Source organism: Megascapheus bottae, chromosome 2 (assembly GCF_031878675.1).
Source record: "Megascapheus bottae isolate mThoBot1 chromosome 2, mThoBot2.hap1, whole genome shotgun sequence".
NCBI classification, from domain to species: Eukaryota; Metazoa; Chordata; class Mammalia; order Rodentia; family Geomyidae; genus Megascapheus; species Megascapheus bottae.
The window spans coordinates 24,551,672-24,570,637 of record NC_143510.1 but is presented as its reverse complement, the minus strand read 5'-3'; the positions used below and the strand labels follow the sequence as shown (position 1 = coordinate 24,570,637).

Here is an 18,966-nt window from a genome sequence, read left to right as displayed (position 1 = left end):
GATCCCCATGGACATTTTAAGATGGTGCCATTCTAATTGATTGTATAGGTGGATTTTTGACCATTGGTGGTTGAATTTAGTATTCTCTGCTGAGAATATTGAGGATAGGCTAAAAAGATCTTGTAGTGTTTATATTGTCTTACCATGCAAACTCACAGTAGTATCGATATAACATGGTAGACAAAATATGAAAGTGGTGTACCGACTGCAGTGGATATCTCAACTAACCAACTGATTTGACACCCTCACTTTTATGTGTTTCCATTTCTGCTCTGTAGAAGCAAGATTTAAAAATGGCCTACCATGTAGGACTATGAAGTGTAAGGAAGTGGGAAAGGAGAAGAAAATCATCTTTGTGAAGTTGTGCCTTTGGTCTGAGTCTTTTGTGACTCTCACTGGCTTCCTGTCCATTTTCTCTGTGTTAGAATCAGGAACAGGTAGGGAAGGGAAGAAAAGAAAAGGCAAATGTAAGAATACCTCTCACTTCTGTATTCACAGAGTTTTTCTTTTAGTTTTTCTTTTTTGAGCAAAGCATGTTTCTTATGGTGTCCCTTTGGACAAGATGGAGATGGGCAGCTAATGACGGGGCATTTCAGAATGGAAGTGTCACGTGCATGTTTTCATGAGTAAACAACAGGCTAGAAGTGGGGATTTGCAAAGAACCATGAGCTTTCTGCCGCTCCCACCTTATGGATGTTGTGAAGGATATCATAAAGATGACATACTTACCAATATCCAGGAGTCATAGAGTTGGAGAGGAGAGCCAAAATGCCCCAATACAGGGACTGAAATGAAAGATAGAGAGGGGCTAGATTAGTGGGTCTTGATCAAGAAGATATGAAGGATAAGGCACCCTCAAACCAGAGCCTTGTTCAGTCCACATGCTGGAGTTTCAAGTTCTGAGAGACCACCAATCATTAGTATAAGCTGCTGCCAAAATGTGGGTACCGTAGCTCTTACTGTGTTTTTAAATTCCAAGAAAAAAATGATTCTCAAACTTGAGCTGCATCATAATCACCTAAAGGGCTTGTTAAAACACAGATTGCTGGGCCAGCTCTCCAGAGTTTCTGATTCATTAAGCCTGGGGTGGAGCTGAGAATTTATATCTGTAACACGTTCCCTAGTCGTGCCAAGGCTCCCAGAAATTATTGTCTTAGAAACCTCTCTAACATAAGGACAATTTAACTTATACCTAGTAAGAAATTATTTTGTTGTTGTATACTGAAGCATTTGGGGCAAATCTTGGCTCCTACTCTTTCATTCAGACCAATCCAGAATGATGGGCAAAATTCTAGAAATTAGATAATATTAAAGATCATTGAGGAAAGAGAACCTTCTAGAAGTAGTAGCTTCTTCCAAGCATTAAAGAGATTTGATGGGCTGAAGAGTCTTAGTTGAAAGTGTCTACGTTGGATCTAGCTCAACCTGGCTTTGATTCATAGCTGTGCCTTCTTATATATTTAACACTACTGTAATTGCTAAGTTAGCACCAGACACTATTCCAAATATGTTTACATATGTAGCTCAGCTAATCCTCATAAAAACCGTAGAAAGTAGGTTTAGAGAGGTTGAACAACTTTCCTAAAGACGATAGCTAGGTTGTATAGGAAATAAGATTTGAATCCAGGGAGTCACATGAAATTCAAGTTTTTAAGTACCACATGACCTCCCTACTCTTGCCTCTCCTCTGAAGATTGCCTTTGAATCCTTGGTAATATCTCCAAAGTTCTGTGACTTTGTCCCTTCCTATTTAAAATGGAAGAATCCTTTTTTCACAGTTTTTTTTTTCATAAAAAACTAATATTTATTTAGTCATACAACTAATATTCATAAAGGACTGATCTAGTGTCTGCTGTTTGAACTTAAGTGGTAGGCAAGCAAAAAAGTAGAGGCAGTGGGAAAAGTTGGGGGTGGGTCACAAAATTTACCTACCAATGATGGGATCCAATACTATGCCAGGACTTCAGCTTTGACAGTGTTTCTTGGACTTGAAATGACTACATTGGGAAAGTCATGAATAGTATCTAAACCTGGAGGGGAGGCTGAATATAAACATTTTGAGTTTAAAATTGTTCCACTATGTAAGGCAAAACAAAACAAAATGGAGAAAAACAATGTCTTCAATTCATTCTAAGAAGTCTTCTCCAGTCCATTGAAGGTTTCTCTTCACTTGGTTGAATCTTCCTGTATGTTCTAAAGATCCTGTGTGTCACAGATAAGATAGACATAAAATTAATTTTTTTCCAGTCCTGGGCTTGAGCTCAGGGCTTAAGCTCAGGGCCTGAGCACTGTCCTTGGACTTTCTCAAGGTTAGAACTCTACCACTTGAGCCTCAGCACCATTTCTGGCTTTTTACTATGTATGTGGTACCAAGGAATCGAACCCGGGTCCTCGTGCATGCTAGGCAAGCACTCTACCACTAGGCCAAACTCCCGGCTCTATAAAATTAATTTTTATTTTCTTTGCTTTCCTAATATCTGCCACCTTTTCACCAAGACAGACACAGCTGTTCAGTGTGTTGCTCTTCAGATTTCCATTATATATGTTAGTATAATGAACTGTCAACTAGCAGCCATTTCTTTTTTAAATTAGTAGATATAAATTGTACAAAGTAAGGAGCTGCATTGTGACATTTCTGTATATGTGTATTATGGACTTTGTCTTCACACCTTCATTCATCCTACTTTCTCCTCTCCCTTTTTCCCCTTCCTGCATCCCAGAGTTCCTCTTTTGCTTTCGTGGCTTTTCCCCCTGCAAAATTAAATATATGACGGGAAACGCATGACAAATGTCACATGTTTAACAATAAGATGATCTTCACCCATTTTGCTATTGATGACATGATTTTGCTTTTAATTGTGGATAAATAATACTGCATTGGGTATCTATGCCTCATTTTCTTTAACCATTCACCTACTAATGGGCAGTTTGGTTAATTGTGTTGCTTAAAAATTGTGAATCATGCCAGGTTCAGTGGCTCATGCCTGTATTCTAGTTACTCAGGAGGCTGAGATCTGAGGATCACGATTCAAAGCTAGCCCAGACACTTAAGTCATGAGACTCTTATCTCTAATTAACCACTAGAAAACCGGAAGTGGCACTGTGGCTCAAGGGCTAGGGTGACAATCTTGAGTTGAAGAGCTCAGGGACAACACCCAGGCCCAGGCCCACGACTGAAAAAAAACAATGGTAAATTGTGTTGCAAGAGACATGAGTACCTGCAGGTCTTTCCCCCCTGATTCCTTATCCCTGTTTGCTATATTAAGATTGCATTCTGGGGCCGGGAGTTTGGCCTAGTGGTAGAGTGCCTGCCTAGCATGCACGAAGACCCGGTTTCAATTCCTTGGTACCACATACATAGAAAAAAAGCCAGAAGTGGTGCTGAGGCTCAAGAGGTAGAGCTCTAGCCTTGAGAAAGTCCAAGGACAGTGCTCAGGCCCTGAGCTCAAGCCCAGGACTGACAAAAAAAAAAAAAAAAGATTGCATTCTGATTTTTGAATGTTTCTGGGTCCATCATGTTTTAGAGCAATGGTAACATTTTCATGAATATTACATTGCATTTCAATAAGTACATTGATTGCTTCCCAAATATACATATTTCTAATAAAGACATGTGATGAGGGAAAGTTTATCTAGGCCTTCTAGATTGTTGGGAAGTTGTAGTTAGGGGACCTTGTGTGGATATAAAAGGCCGATGAGAGTGGCTTTTACTTGAGATGCTTTTCCAGCTCCTGTATGGCTTCTATAAAACATCCCAAGGAAAGAGATGTTTGATCAAGAGTTAGGAAGAATCAGACTGAGAAGGACTGGATATATGTGTTTATGTATGTGTGTGTGTGTGCTACGTGTATGCTAAACTGAAGGTCTCTAGACACAGTAAAGTTGGGAGGTAAAGTAAAGAAATATATACTGAGTATTCACACCAGACCCCTCCATTCTCTCTGGATTTCTAGAACCTTACCTCCACGTCTTTATACACCAAGAGTAATTTAAAAAAACTGTGCGTATGTGTGTGTGTTTAAACATTCAGAAAAATTGTCAACCCAGAACTCTTTAAAGGCTAAAATATAATTCAAAATTGAGGATTCCTAGTTACTCAAGAGGCTACGATCTGAAGATTATGGTTCAAAGCTAGTCCCAGCAGGAAAGTCTATGAGACTCTTTTTCTCCAATAAACTAGTCAGAAAAAAACAAGTGGTACTATGGCTCATATGGTAGAGCACTAGCCTTGAGCACAGAGGAGCTCAGGCCCTAAATTCATGTTCTAGGACTGAATTGAGGATTAACCAGAAACCTATTCAGGTAAATAAGAACCTCCTAATTCACCACTCTGAGATCCTTGCTGAATGAACTACTAAAGGATTACTTACAGGACAAGATAATCGAATTAAGAAGGAAGGACGAAGTCATGGGAGGAAGTAGTATGCAAAGTGACAAATGAAGGAAAAATCTAACCAAACACTATTGTTAAAACAGCAGTACTAATGGACAGTACTCTGATGGGTTTTTGATTAAAAATAGTACAGAACTTAAGTACTCTCCTACCATTGATAAAGTGGAGATGAAAATAGTCCCATCTTCATATAATTTGGGAGAAAGCTAGAGATCGTTGCGTTCTTTACATTTTCTTAATATGCAAACTTGAACATAATCCCAGAAATAGAATGTCTGATTTCTAAACTAATAAATAAAATAAACCAATTCAGTAGATATCAGAAAAGAAATAAAACAGTATTAAAGAATTGTGATCAAGAGGCAACAACAAACAATGCAATTTAAATAAATACAATATGTACTTGATCACATAAAATATGAGTAAAGTAAGCTCTTCATTTTGACAACCAGGGTCACACATGACACTAAAAATCCTAAGTGCATACACATCAGACCTAAAACAGTAACTCAAAATGGTTGAAAATAATAGGATACACATAGAATTACCAGGTAGATTTCAGTGAAAATAAAGCTAGAACTGTAATGTTCACATTAGATGAAAGATTTTAAGATGAGACCTAAACAAGAACTGTGTTATCACCACTGGTCTTTTGGGCCCAAGTTTAATCATTTACACTTATCACTATTCCTGTTGAAATATACTATATTCACCAAAGGGGTGCAACTATGTCTGAAGGGAATTCTTGTACACTTTTCAAGTGTCAATATCTCTTTCAAACAGAATAGCAAGAGACAGATGATTCTTCAGTGTCCTCGGAGGAAACCATCTAAATTATCAGCACTATGTCTATGGGTGCCCATTAATTTTCAGAGAATAGTTGGAAATGCTTGCTAACTGACAACTTCCAAGCCTGCTTTCCCAACTCCTGGGAGGTACTTTGTCCACCATGAGACTTTATATCCAAATTAAGTACACTCTTGAAGCAGCTTCTAATCAGAGAGGAAATTCCCCAGGCAGTCTAATTCCTTTTTAAACTCACTTCATGAAACAGTAACATAATTACCTCTGCCTTGAAAAATATAGTACCGTTGAGGTCTTTAAGAGATTACTATCAGATTCAGAAATGAGTGAGTATGAAGACAGGTCTTTCCTACTGACTCTTTTTCCAGTAATACAGTTGTGCAGCCATCTTAATCCTTGTACTTCTGCTTAGATTTCAGAGACATCTCCCTTACCTCTTCAATGACTCTGGCTACAGAAACCAAGCCAGATCACCCTCTGGGGCCTAGGGCCTGAGTAAATCCTTCAGAAGAGTAGATCTCTCTCCAGGAGGAAGGCTGAGCTGGATAGCCTTTCAGCAGTGGTGGGAGTTAGGTCTTTGATGGGTGGACCTGCTCCTAGCTGATGCACTGGAGCATACAAGTGAGTACCTTGCCCAGAAGAGTTCATGGGCTGGTAGTTTGAGAAATAAATTTTTTCCCAGGCTACTGGGTCACTGCTACTACCTCTCAATGCCATTGGAAAAGCACCTTCAGGAATCCCCCACCCCACTGGCAGCATTGAGCACACTTGTTCAGGAGAGGAACATGAACAACAGGAAGTGTTTTCTCCCTTTGGATCTTGCACAAGATTTCGCTCATTCTCAGTAGAAGAGAGCCCTTGACAACAGATTTTGTTCTGTCTGGAGCCTGAGGCTTCAACGTGAGCTGCTTTGCTGGCTATTTATTACCCTAAATTTAATAATAGAGATTTTTCAGGATATTTAGATTTTATGCTAGAGCTGTATACCAGCTAAGTTTTACTCCTGAAAGCAGTAGGTGGTGCAGTGTCATACAGAGGCTTCCATCTGAAAGTTTCCTTATCTTCACTTGCAATCATTTATTCTATTTGACTTTGGTCATTTATTCCAGAATTGTGACTATCATGTGTGTATGTGTTAGCATACATTATTTGTACAAGAAGTATTTCATTCTGATATTCCCAGACACGAACACAATGTATCCATATCAAATCCACCAACTCATTTGTTCTCCCTTTCCCTCCTCCCACTTCCAGTATAATTTCATCAGGTTTCATTGTCCTGTTTTTATATATGCAAATAAAATATTTGGCCCATATTTTGAGTGATTTGTTAAGTTCAAATAAGATGTGAGTCCATTTGAAGGTACAATGTGAGATAGATGGTGCAATTTATGACTCATATATACATGGAGCTCCTTGCCTGTTTCAAATGATCTCTTACATTTTTATTCATTTTATCAAAAGAACAACATTTGTATTGTTAAATTCAATAATCTAAAAAAAAAACAAGAACACAAGGACGTTACTCGTTCTAACCCTTTCCAATGTCACTCATGGTTCCTTTTTGGAATTAGCTTGAAAGAGGGAAAAAAAGGGAGGGGTCTTCTGTAACATATGTCTATGGCACATGGGATTCTAGAAAGTTAGCCTAGAAAGAGACATAGATCATTTTTTCAAATAGTCTCAATTCCAAGGAACAGCATTTGGCCCAGATGAGGGTGCTAACTGGTCAGAGGCATAATGCGTTGGGACTCAGCAAGGTATCCAAGTCTTTGCAGTCTTGTCTGAGTTGCTCTCTGCTGACAGTTTTAATTTTTAACAATTCGTTCCTAATACTTGCAATTATTATTTACTCAAAAGCAGCCACTAAACTGTGTGTTGGTGGTTCAAGCATGTAATCCAAGCTGCTTTGGAGGCTGATAATCAGAATAATCAAAGGCATCTCAGGTGGAAAAGCCTGTGAGACTCCACCAAAATGCTAGGCTGGAGATGTGGCTCAAAAGGCAGAACATCAACTAAGCAAACATTCCTGAGTTCCAACCTTTGCACTAGCAGAAAAAAATTTTGAAAAAAGTAATCGTTTTTATAACTACCCTCTACCTTACTTGACATATTGGTTATATTTCCTTGTAGACCCTGTGTTCATCTTAGAAGAAAAATAGTATTGACTTTCTTTTTATTTTATTTATTTATTTATTTTTTTGCCAGTCCTGGACTTAAGCTCAGGGCCTGAGCACTGCCCTTGGATTTTTCTCAAGGCTAGAGCTCTACCACTTGAGCCTCAGCACCACTTTGGCTTTTTCTAAGTATGTGGCACCAAGGAATCGAACCCGGGTCTTCCTGCATGCTAGGCAAGCACTTTACCACTAGGCCAAACTCCCGGTCAAGTATTGACTTTCTTAACCCAGTCTTCCCATAATTTTGTTACTGATTTTTTCACCAATGTCCAATGGCATTATCACATGTGAGTGAACATTTTTATTGGCTGTATGGCAACCCACACTGCAGTTATGACACACCAAACACACCTTAGAAACCGCTTGAAATGCTTGGAAAGCCAGACAGTCTTTAAACCAATGTCATCCCACTTTACTAGAATAGATATCTTATAAAGTACATAAAGTCAGATTGCTTTAGAGGATCAATCGATTCAGCTTTGACTTGGCCAAACATAGCTTAATTATTAAATTAATTTGCTATGTCCTCTTTTTTATAAAGATATTCTGCTATATCTTGGTAAATAAGGCCTGTACCTTCACAGTATATTTTATAATATTAACAAGTAACAGTGGTGCTAATAAAATAGCTGCTATAATTCATTCAAAGAGTGCATAGCTACGCACCAAACTTTTTCTAAGTGTTATCCTAAATCCACACAACAGCTCAGTGGAATAGGTCCTGGATTTATTACCATTGCATAGTATAAAAGAACTATAGCTCAGAGAGGTCAAGTAATTTGCTTTTGGCAAACTCTGTAAGCAGAACAATCTTATCCATCTGAATTTATCTTTCCTAGATTGTGCAGAAGTTGTTTATTTCCTTGTTTCATATAACACTGGGAAATTGAATCTACTGGTTTGAAACACAACACTAACGTCATTAGGACATCACAGATCACACAAATTGCCCTGAGAAATAATTTCCCCTCAATTATCTGCTTTAGTAATAGAAAAGACATAGAAACTTTTAAACCATACATAAGACTAGTTCTATAATGTGCTTGATTTTTATCACCAGATTTCTTATCTTTTTTTTTTTTTTTGCCAGTCCTGGGTTTGAGCTCAGGGCTTGAGCACTGTCCTTGGACTTTCTCAAGGCTAGCACTCTACCACTTGAGCCTCAGCACCACTTCCGGCTTTTTGCTATGTATGTCGGGTACCGAGGAATCGAACCCGGGTCTTTGTGAATGCTAGGCAAGCACTCTACAACTAGGCCAAACGCCAGACCAATGCTTAAAGTTCCTCTCATTTGTTTAATCTATCTTAATGTAAAGGAAAAGAACATGAATGTATATTTCCTAAATCACAAATTGACTACTTTCAGAATTTATTTCATTTTGAGATTTGCACGAAGGGAGTTACTCAGAGTTGAGATGGTCAGGCACTAGAATTTTTAGATATCACATCCCAAACTGGTTGGCCATGGTAAAATAAAGGAGGATTGAATGGGTAAAGCTTCTAACAAGTGCTGCCTGGGTCTTTGGAAACAAACCTTTTCTAAAGTTCAGAATCGGCATTCTAAAATACCAATAAGAGACTGGGTGGGTGGATGACATCTTAGGGTTTCCCTGGTCTGTGTGAGTTGAAGCATCAAAATGTAACTGTGCTATTTGCTGAATTTGTCTTATAAAAATAAAAAATATAATAACATATCCCCAGCTTCAAATAAATACATTCTCAATCAAAACATTGATATGACATGTACATAAAAACTAAGAAGCCTAATTATTTTTCCCTTTTAGGATGTGTATGGTGTGCAACAGATTTAAGAATTACAGGCTCTATCTGAATATTATTTTTTATATGACACTGTTGTAAAACTGAAGTTTCCTTTTGAACTGTGTGTGTATATCCCTTTTCTCTAGCCATTGGTACAGATTTTGCTATACTATGAGGGAGAAGGGATGCCTACTTTATTTTACCATTTCAGTATATGAAACTGATGCTAATTGCCACATTATCAGCAGCCAGTATATTGAATAATAACCGACTGGGTGGTCTGAGTGGTTGAAAATGTGGACTTCACAGAGAGGCAGTAGGGAGTCATAAATGTGCAGAACACCTAACAACACACCACATACACACACACACACACACACACACACACACACACTCACACTCTTAAAAATATTCACAAGCAAGTATTTTTAACATAAACTGAAGGCCATAATTTAAGTCTTCTCTAACCGTTTCAGAGCCAACCTCAAATGTGCTTTTTTATTACAAACCCATTTTTGGCCTTCCCTGCCAGGACTCGGAGATATAGTAGGGAACTCCAGCCTGCCAGGTCTCTTAAGAGAGCTGAGGTACCATCACCCAAATCCAGCTACTGGACCTCCTAAGAACCACAGATAATCTGTCAGCCATGGTGATTAATTTGCCTCAAAGTGTTTTGTATTTCCTTCACTTTCATATTTTCTTTAGACCATTCCATAGTTGTACCATAGGGATGTGTTAGAAATATAAAATCTCATATTCCAATGACATTCTTTATAAAAGCAGAAAAAATAAGTCCTGAAATTTATATGGAACCATAAAAGGCTCTGGGGGTGCCAAAGTAATCCTAAACTGAAAAAAAAGGTTACAGGTATCACAATACCTGCTTTCCAATTATACCACAGAGCCATAGTAACAAAAATAGCATGGTACTGGCATGGAAACAAATATGTGGAAACAAGGATGTGGACTGATGGAATAGAATGGAGGGTCCAGAAATAAACCCACATGGCTACAGCCATCTGATTCTCAGCAGAGATGCCAAAAACCAAAAATGCACTTTGGAGAAAAGACAGCCTCCTCAACAAATCATGCTGGGAAAATGGGATAGCCTAACGTAGATGGCTGACATTAGATTCCTATCTCTCTTTCTGTATAAAAATCAAGTTGAGTATGGAGATGAATGCCTTGTGTTCCTAGGGGTCAAGAAGCAGAAGCAGGGAGACAGCAGTTTGAGGTTAGCCTTGGCTGCGTAGTGATTTGAAGGCCTATTTAGAGTTATATATTCACACTTTGTTTCATAAATTCAATTTAAAAGACCTGAAACAGGGGCTGGAAGTTTGGCATAGTGGTAGAGTGGTTGTCTGGCATGCATGAAGACCCGGGTTCAATTCCTCAGTACCCCACATACATAGCAAAAAGCCAGAAATTGTGCTGAGGCTCAACTGGTAAGTGGTAGAGTGCTAGCCTTGAGAAAGTCCAAGGACAGTGCTCAAGCCCTGAGCCCAAGCCCAGGACTGGCAAAAAAAAAAAAAAGACCTGAAACAACTAAGCAAAAATTAAGGACAACATTTCAAGGAAAATCATAGGCAACAATTTTCTCATTAATTGATATATGAGATTGTATCAAATTTTTAAAATATTTCAACAGACTATTTATGAAAATAGGAAGATACATAGCTATATGCACATCCAAAGACACTTCACACCATTGGCCATTAGGAAAACATAACCAACGATGTCAGTATTGCAAATGAAAAAAAACCAAACCATCTGCACTACCAAGGTATTATTACCAGAGTGAGGAGCCAGCTAACAGAATAGGAGACAATCTTTGCCAGCTGTACAGCTAACAAGAAATTAATATTCAAAATACTAAAACAAAAAGAACAAATACTCCAATAAATAAATGGGAAAATGAATTTATCAGTCAGTTCTCAAAAGAAATTATACAAATGGCCAATAACTTCATGGAGAAGTGTTAAATATTCTTAGTCATAAAAGAAATGCATGTCAAAACAATCTTAAGATTACAGTTCACTCTAGTTAGAATGTCTGTCAACAAGAAAACAAGATGAATATTCATAAAGTGATATGTTAGGGTTGGGAATGTGGCTTAGTTGTAGAGTGCTTGTGTAGCATACATAAAGCTCTGGGTTTGATTCCTTGGTACCACATAAACAGAAAAGGCAAGAATTGGGGCTATGACTCAAATGTTAAAATGCTAGCCTTGAGCAAAAGAAACTCAGGGACAAGTCCTAGGCCCCGAGTTCAAGCCCCAGGAGTGTCAATCAATCAGTCAAGCAATAAAATGATATGTTGAACTTAAACCTCTTTATTAGACTCTGGTTTCATCCTCTGGTGAGGATGCAGAGGATAAAGAAACTGTTATACATTGTTGATGGGAATGTAAATTAATGAAGCCACTATTGAAATCAATATAGTGATTCCTCACACAGGCAAAAAATAGAACTGAACTATTACATGAGCCAGCCGTGGCATTTGTAGGAATATCCTCAGAGGAATTAAAAGTCAGCTTATAATAATGATACATACATGCCTATGTTCATTGTAGCACTATTTTACAAAAACCAAGTATGGAATTAGTCTAAGTATGCATCAACAAATGAATAGATTTTTTTAAAACATGGCATAACTTCACAATGACGTTATACTCAGACGAAGAATGAAATTATGCCATTTGGAGGAAAATAGATGGAACTGGGGATTATCATATTAAACAAAATAAACCAGTCTCAGACAAATATCAAATGCTTTCTCTCATAGTCAGAATCTAGGTTTAAACAAATACTTGAAAGTAGAAGCAGGGTTATTTGGAGGAAAAAAAAGAAGGTGGATAGGGAGACAGGAAATAGTAGCGATGGGAGATGAATAAATATGATCAAAGGGCAATATGTTTGTTTGCAAATATCATAAGGAAACCCATGATTTTTTAAAATTAAGATATATGCCAGAAAAAAAGAAGCGTGGACTGTTAGCCCCACCCTAGACCTGCTGGACCAGAATCTATATTTGACAACATGCCCAGTGAATTATTCAGTTTGAGAGGCTCTGCTTTCAGGCACTGAAGCAATGCTGAACAATTGCCACAGTCATGACCCTGCTGGATTCATGTGGCTTTCAACTGTGCTTAACCTGGGAGGCAAGTGTCCTCACTGGGAGATGTGGCTCTGGTGCCTCTGAAGATAGCAAGAGAAAGTGGCTTAGGCTCCCTTGTGTTAAGATTTCAACATGGTTTTTCTCTTGTTTAAATGCTGTATTTAATGACACAATGATGCTAAAACAGCCCTACTTTTATAAAAAACGTTAAGAACTCTGAGAAAACACTTACATGGATAGCAAAGACGGAATGTTTTCAGAGATGGCCTTACTAGACTCTGCAAAAGAAGGCCAGAGTTGTGGTCAGCAAATTAAAATTATTTGAAAAAGTAGTGATGTGTGCTCCATTTTATTATTTAGAAATATGCATAAGAATCTAGGGGAGGGCCGGGAGTTTGGTCTAGTGGTAGAATGCCTGCCTATCATGCACAAAGACCTGGGTTCAATTCCTCGGTACCACATATTAAAAAAAAAAAAGCCAGAAGTGGTGCTGAGGCTCAAGTGGTAGAGCTCTCGCCTTGAGAAAGTCCAAAGACAGTGCTCAGGCCCTGAGCTCAATCCCAGGACTGGCAAATAAATAAATAAATAAATAAATTTAAAAAAATGGATTAAAAAAAAAGAATCTAGGGGAATGCTATTCCATACTATGAGGCTTTCTCTCATTCATCAGTCATATGTGACTATGTCCTGATCCAATGCCAAGTGTAGGCCAAATGTTTTTAGGGACCAGCCATGAAGGGACTTAAAAAAGATCTTAGGGAATGGTAAGTATAGCTTACCTAATCTATATCTACTCTTCTGTGTTGTCCTGTGGCAAAGAGGCTTTAAACAAAAATGTATAGTTTTATTTTATTTTGCAAAGAAGTTTTGAGTGACTATCTTTCTGGTTATGGGGGAGTGGGGAAGAAATCTTGGCTTCATGGTAAAATATCAGTTTTTCAAATGATGGCAATTTACAGATTTTTGTGAGTCAATCCATTGTTTCTAATCCTTTTCTTACCCATCTGTTCTCCTGACTTTCCTTCCTCCTTCCTTCTCAGTCTTTTCCCTTCTTGATAGGCTCTTTAGAATATGTATAGTTTAATGAGGTTTAGCTAGAAACTTGAGGTTTATTATTTTACGACACACATTCAAACTGCCACAATTTGTGATCACTTTTCCTAAAGTTTATCTAGACACACTGGAAATTAGACAAAGTCATAATTGATTACCTTTATTCCTCTAGCTAGGATAGATGCTAATGGCTCAAATGAATAAAGTCTCCAAAAGAGAATTAATACACTATCATACAAACTGGATGATAGGACAATAGTTAAACATATTTATCACTGTCATCAGTAAAATTCAGTTTCATCATCTCAAATAGGGAAGAAACTGATTTCATTCTAAGTCAATTCAGTAACAGCTACAAAAGATTGAATGAATGGATTCTATATAATTTCACAAACACTTCCAACTTACTTTTAAAATGCTTTGCCCTAGAAGACTTTTTTCTCTTTTTTTTTGCCAAATTACATGAGAAGAAAATAGTTTGCAGAGGAGTCTAGTGAAGCAGCTAATAAAATGCTCTAACGTGCATTTCTGAATGTAGATGAGTAACAGCATAACAGTGAGGCTCAAATGGAATGTCACATTCTCCAGCTCATGTAGGCCAGCACTAGATTGGACACACTCATTTCTCTTCAGCAGCCAGATAAGTGGAATAGTAAAACTGAACCCTCCACGCCATGCCATAGACATTCAGTTTCCCTATCCCTGCCTACTAAATAAGAGATTCCTTTGGGATGAAGCCAGAGTTCCTGTAGATACTTTAGACTTTCGGCAAGAGGGAAGTCAGAAAGAGCAGTCACCAAGGAACACCCAAGTAAAAGGTTAACTTTCAGGGTCAGAATTCTTTTTTTTCATATATTTTTATTGTAATTAATAGAAGGGTTACATTATATTCACCAGATAGAAGGTGCATTACTTCACAAACATTGATTCCGTTTCTCATGACTTGGTCCCCATTTCCCTCCCCTCACTCCCACCCCTCATCTTGTTTTCCTTCCTTCCCTATCCAATTTCAAATAACCAAATATGAATACATACAATATATCAGATAACCAGGTGAAATACTGTAACAATATGAGATAACCAAGGAACAGGAAAAGAGATGAGAGATAACATAGTACATCAGAGAAAACACGCATTATTTGGCTTTTGTTTCTATATCCTGGAGGTCCTTTCATTTAGCATCATTCTATATGGCCTTAAGTATCTAGGTTTTGTTCTATTGTAAATCTCTGCTAGGAGAGCCCAAGGTTTCTACAAGTGAGGGAATCCATTGAGCCTATGTTCCTTTGAGTCTGGCTTACTTCACTTAATATGATTTTTTTCTAAGTCTTTCCATTTTCTTACAAATGGGGCGATGTCATTTTTTTCTGACAGCAGCATAGAATTCCATTGTGTATAAATACCACATCTTGTTGATCCACTCATCAACTGAGGGGCATCTGGGTTGGTTCCATATCTTTGCTATGGTAAATAGTGCTGCAGTGAACATCGTTGTGCTAGTGGATTTAGTCTGTCCTTGTTTCTGGATGATTGGGTAAATGCCAAGTAGTGGAATTGCTGGGTAATAGGGGAGTTCTATGTTTAGTCTTTTGAGGAACTGTCAGGGTCAGAATTCTTATCTGAAAGGTTTGGTTATTTTTTTTTTGCCAGTCCTGGGCTTGAGCTCAGGGCCTGAGCACTGTCCTTGGACTTTCTCAAGGCTAGAGCTCTACCACTTGAGCCTCAGCACTACTTCCAGCTTTTTTCTATATATGTGGTACCAAGAAATCGAACCTGGGTCTTTGTGCATTCTAGGTAAGCACTTTAACCAGTAGGCCAAACTCCTGGCCAGGTTTAATTATTTTTGAGTATTGTGTTGATACCAATTTTTTTTGAGTCCTAAGCTATGATTCAATCTCTGCTTGACCAACAACTCGCAGCAACACCAAAATGAAATGATTTTATCTATTCACATTTCTCACTGATTCTGATAGAGAAAACATATCAACAAACTAGATGATCTCTCCGAGAATCTCAAAGCCAAGAGTTTGGCAGAAAAGAGAGGCCAGTATAAAACAATTTTGTTGGAAAGATTAGAGAATTTAAAATTTAATTCTTCAGCCCATTTGGGTTTCCTTGCATCTCTGCTTAAGAGCTGAGTAAAGGAGGCTGGGAGTTTGGCCTAGTGGTAGAATGCTTGCCTAGTATGCACGAAGCCCTGGAGTCCATTCCTTGGTATCACCCACACAGAAAAAGCCAGAAATGGTGCCATGGTACATGTGGTAGAGCGCAAGCCTTGAGAAAACTCAAGGACAGTTTTTAGGCCCTGAGTTCAAGCCCTAGAACTGACAAAAAAAAAATGAACAAACAAAAAAAACTGAGTGAAGGGGTAATGATTGGCCTCAGAGCTGACACCTGTGAAGGCCTCCTGCTTGGTTAGATATTCTACTCTAAACTTCCTGGTCTGTGCTGACTTTAAACAAATGTCATTTTTCTTATCATTGTAAGTATAAGGCCAAAGAACATGTGCAAGAAAATCCACCACTGTGTCTATGAGGCTTGCTCTTCTTATTGCTTAGTTAGAATGCCTTTCCCATTCATGAGGCTACACTATCGGTTGTTTCTGCTCTAGAAAATGGCATTTCTTACCTGACCTTTTTATGATGCTATTGAAAAGAAGAAATTAAAGCTCATATCTAAAAAAGTGATAAGTAGTATTTGCATTCTTTTCATGGTCTACTTTTAGTTTTTACTTGCCTATTCCAGGCATCTCAGATTCATCAGATTGTACAACCTGTGGCCTTTTATGATGCATTCCTCACTTAATATGTTTTCAGGGCTTGTCCAGATTGTAGCATGGACTTATAATCCTTTTTATTGCTTAATAATGTTTTATCAGGTATGTCATATGTCAGTTTGTTTAATCATTTTTCAGTTAATAGCCACTTGAGTTACTCTGATGTGAACATTTGGGTATGAGTTTTTACACATTTATTTCCATTTCTTTAAGATTTCCCTCAAGGAGTAGAATTACTGGGTTAGGTGGTAACTTTATCTTTTCAGGGTCTGCTAAGCTGTTTCTTTTTTGTGGTTTATATATTTTTAATTGTAAAAGTGATACACAGAGCGATTATAAGTACATAAGTCAGGTAATAAGTACATTTCTTTTTGAACAGCCTCATCTCTTCCTTCATATTCTTTCAGATTTTCCCTCCTCACCCCTCACCCCCACAAGTTGCATAGTTCATTTTTCCAACATAGTGTCTAGTGAGAATCACTGCTGCATTTGTTTGTTCGTGGTCCTGTCATTTCTGTGCTTCCCTGTACCTTCCCCCAAAACAGATAAGCTTGCATACAAGACAAAAACCAAAAATAGAGACCAGAGACATGGAAGGGTGGGGGAAGCAAAATAACAAAAAAAACCCTCTTGTTTCCATTTCTTAGAGTTAATTTCAATAAACATCATTTTATAGTATCCTAGGCACAGAGCTATTAAGGCTTTGTGATCCTCTGCTAAGAATATCCTTTTTTGGTCTCACTGTGTGAATGTTTAGAATCTTGTATCATTTTCATGTCCAAGTGTAATCTTTTGCTTTTACAATCCAGTATGTTTACTTGTAGATTTGTAAGCATTATATAGTAATGGGAGAAGATTGTTCCTAGATAAACTATGTTATTTTTTTAATGCCTCATCACTAACATCTCTATCAGCAGTGTAGGAGAATTCTGATTTCCTCATACCCTTGGCAATACTTACTGCACTGGCATTGAATGAGAGCAGTTGAGGGACTTATCCGTATGAGGTTGGCAGTCATGATGACAACACAAAGACTATTTTGCTTTTAGAGTGTTCTGATCCTGGGGCTTGAACTTAGGACTTGAGCACTGTTTTTGCTCAAAGTTAGCACTCTATCACTTGAGCCATAGCTCCACTCACAGATTTGTGTGTGTGTTGGGGGGATGGGTGTTTAATTGGGGGTAAGAGTCTCATGGACTTTCCTGCCCAGGCTGGCTTGGAACCACAATCCTAAAATCAGCCTCCTGAGTGTCTAAGATTAGAGGTGTGAGCCACCAGCACTGTCACAAGGCTTTAAAAAAGAAAGTCGAGGTGTGTTGCAAATTTTTATACTATTTTAAAAACCTTTTCTTTGAGATTTTTTGGTTGTTTCCTTCTATGAAACAAATATTGAATATTTTATTTAAAAATTTTATACAGATGTTGGAAATGAAAAGATGTTTTATATGCATACATACATGCATATATACATATGTACAGTTGTGAATTTATTAACAATGAGGATAGGCTCTAAGACTTTCACCCTTAGGTGAAACATAATGGAGATATTTAAATGAATTTAAATGTCTACAATATCATCCAGTAATATAGTCTTCCCAGACTACTATTATATATGTGGTTTGTGATTGACTAAAATATTATGAGATATGTGAATGTGACCTTGTGTTTGTGTATGTGTACATTGTGTGTGTGTGTGTGTGTGTGTGTGTGTGTGTGTGTGTGTGTGTGTATGTGAGAGAGAGTTATAAAGGACCTCTCTACTGATGTTGGTGATGCTACTGTTTTAAATGGCCTTTTTGGTTAATTTATATTGCTAAAACTAAATAGAGGTTAATTCATTCAACAAACAACTCATCATTGTATCATTGGTGTTCTAGGCTCTGGACTGTGAGCTAGAGCTATAGTGGTAGATAAAAATGACCTACATTGTGCTTTGTGGAATAAGAACAAGAAGGTGAAAATACAAGTAAACGTAGAGTTTAGTTATTTTTTTAATGGTTACAAAGATAAAAATGTTGCTGTAAATGGTGAAATAGAGCTCTGTAGAGGGGGAGCAAAACACTGCCACACCCAGAATAAATGATATGCAAAGGCCAAGACATGGATTAGAGTTTGCCGGGCTTAAAGAAAGGCAAGAGATCCAATGGGTTTACCCATACATAGCATCTGATATCACAGGTGTTTGCTACCATGTCCAATTTCCTTTCCATGGAAGTAGAATCTCTCTCATCTTTCTGCTTAGGCAGTCTTGGAACCTTGATCCTCCTAATCTCTTGGCCTCCCACAGAGCTGGGGATGACAGGTACATACCACTGTATCCAGTCATGGCATGTGAAGGGTCTGGTTTTCTGCTCAGAATGGCCTTATACTCCAATCCTTAGTTCTCAGCCTCCCACCTATCTAGGATTACAGACATAACCCAGGATTTATACATCTGCCACTATTTTCAGATCATAGTGTATAGTGAGGTGACAGGTCAGGGTCAGAGTCAGGGAAAAGAAGTAGAGGATATTGCTCTGGTCACAACATTTAAAGGCATGGCAAAAGATTAAGCCATCAAAACAGATATTTTAGTGCCAAAACAATCAAAAATCAATGCAGAGAAGACCCATGATGAAAAATACTGGTTTGAAACTAGAGAATTGGCATTTAGTGGGTCCTCCTTTGGCCATTGAGACAAGTGGACAGCAGAGAGATTAAAACCCCTTCCCAACCCCCATGATTTTCCTATTTCTCCTACAGCTGGAGCTCCCATCATTGGAAAGGGGATTGCCCAGTGATCTCTAGGTGCCATGGGCTCCAGAATGTGTATCCTGACCTCTATGACAACTAAGTGCACTTGACCTTGGCCCCCTTCTCCACACACACTAGCCCCTTCTCTCTTC

At 38.1% G+C, this 18,966-nt stretch overlaps 1 protein-coding gene across 6 annotated transcripts in view; it reads left to right on the top strand.

Moving 5' to 3' along the window:
- Thrb (thyroid hormone receptor beta) overlaps nt 1-18,966 on the top strand; it is a 349,517-nt gene that overhangs the window by 21,441 nt on the left and 309,110 nt on the right. The window lies entirely within an intron of this gene.